Here is a 2,500-nt window from a genome sequence, read left to right as displayed (position 1 = left end):
ATAATGTTGTAATTATTTTTCAAAAGTTATATTAAAAACAAATGTGGAGAATTACAGAACTACTTAAAATTGTTTCGTGATATAACAAGAGTGAAAAATGGCTTATTTAGTGAAAATAGAATATAATTAACGGTACAAACGCACTCATGAATTTTACCTAATGCATGAAAAAGTGTGAAATATGACTTACGTTTATACTTAAGCGGTGAAATAAACAGAAAAAGTGAAATTTTACACAAAAGGTTCTGGTGCAATGTTTACTTTGTCCGTATCCGTTAAATCGACTAAGATTTGGGATTATGAAAAATAATTTTATAAATAATTTACTGAAATACATATAACCTTAAGAATCTATAATTAGATAGCCATTTTTAATCATTACGATTGATTTATAAAAATCGTATTAAACGTTGCAGTGAAAAGCTGTGACATCATGGGAATCGAACGCCGATTCCATGATGTATTTCCATATGGATCCTATTGAAGGTTTTTCATTCTATACATATTCTATAGTTTTAGATACTTACCTTTAGCACTGTATTTGAAACAATTCACAATTTTAAAATAAAAATAATTGGTGTATCGAGACGATTGGTACCCCTGCCTGGCTCAGAAAATCTCATCACGCAAGGGTTGGTAGGTCGGAGAGGCGGGATTTTTGTATTTGATATATTTGGTGAAAATAAACTTCATAATTCTCTCAGTGAATTAGCCAAATTGTTTTGATCTATAACACTTAAACAAGTAGACGCATATAAACATGTATACATACATATATTACACACACACGCACACACACGCACACACACACACACATATACAAACACGCACACACACACACACACACACACACACACACACACACACACACACACACACACACACACACACACACACACACACACACACACGCACACACACACACACACACACACACACATATATATGTATATATATATATATATATATATATATATATATATATATATATATATATATATATATGTATATATATACATACACACACATATTCATACACATACTCACATATTCATATATATGTTATATATATCATAATATATATATATATATATATATACATATATATTATATATAAATATATATATGTATATATATTATAATATATATATATATATATATAAATAATGTATAATACATATATATATATATATATATATATATAATGTATAATATATATATATATATATATATATATATATATATATATTAAGTATGATACATATATGAATGTATATATATATATATTTATATATATATGTAATACATATAATATTATATATATTATATATATGTAATATATATAATATTATATGTTTTATATATATATGTAATATATATAATATCATATATATCACACACACTCACACACACACACACACACACACACACACACACACACACACACACACACACACACACACACACACACACACACACACACACACACATGCATATGAGTGTTATGTGCTTGCCAGCACTCTGTGCATTATATATACATATATATACATATATATATATATATATATATATATATATATATATATATATATATATATATATATATATTTATTGAACCTCACTGGATTGTTGGAAGATTAATTCTGTTATCTGAAAAAATAATCACTAATGCATATATAAACAGGAAAAAGATGATACCAAAGAACTTGAAGAAAGATTGTAAATCAATGAATATTGAGAACAGGAAAAGAAAATGAAAGACACCAAAGGGATTATGTCATCACGAGACCAAACTGGATTTCTAACACAGTAAGATTTATTTTTGATTCCCGTGCGGTTTACATTAAAATGAGACTCTCCCTTTCCTCTCTGAGTCTATGCTGGTTTCACTGTTATCTAATTATATAATAATCATCGTAATTACGTATTAATCTATAAATTTCTAAGATAATAACAGACTATAGATCATTACTGCCTTGCCAAATATTAAACCCAATGACACCGGATATATGTACTGTTGACTGCAGTTGACTTTCATTTGCATGTAGATTGCTTCACAAGTGCTCAGCCACCAAGGAGGCAATCAGTATGCCCTTGTGACCTTCCTAGATCTCCTCTTTTTATAAGTTTTTGGCAAAATATTTTTCCAGTGCTATCAGTAGAAATGTTATTATCATTATTGGCATCACATTACCATAATATTATTAATAATGTTAATACTAACAAAAGAAAAAAAGAATTAAAGTTAAAAAAAGTGAAAGGGTAAATAGGAGAGATTGGTGCAACTACTAAATGACTTCTTCATGATTAAACACTTGTGGAGCCATCTGTGCAGAAACAATAATAAAAACAAACTAAAAAATATGCAGTGGACATGTTATGTCTTTTTGCCATTCCTACATCAATATATAATATATATATATATATATATATATATATATATGAATATATATATATATATATGAATATATATATATATATATATATATATATATATATG

At 26.7% G+C, this 2,500-nt stretch overlaps 1 protein-coding gene across 2 annotated transcripts in view; it reads right to left on the bottom strand.

Annotated features, from left to right (window-relative positions):
- The window catches only part of LOC125038735 (pre-mRNA-splicing factor 18-like), a 9,053-nt gene extending 8,771 nt beyond the window's left edge, over nt 1-282 (bottom strand). The window contains exon 1 of one of the 2 annotated variants that reach the window (XM_047632306.1): nt 191-282. The gene's annotated coding sequence lies outside the window, so the exon portion shown is untranslated. The remainder of the gene's footprint in view (nt 1-190) is intronic. The other variant, XM_047632307.1, reaches the window with a different exon arrangement.
- Nucleotides 283-2,500: the final 2,218 nt, after the last annotated feature.

This window comes from Penaeus chinensis, chromosome 25 (assembly GCF_019202785.1).
Source record: "Penaeus chinensis breed Huanghai No. 1 chromosome 25, ASM1920278v2, whole genome shotgun sequence".
Classification (NCBI taxonomy): Eukaryota; Metazoa; Arthropoda; class Malacostraca; order Decapoda; family Penaeidae; genus Penaeus; species Penaeus chinensis.
Note: the sequence above shows the minus strand (reverse complement) of the source record. Positions and strands in the feature narration are given on the sequence as shown.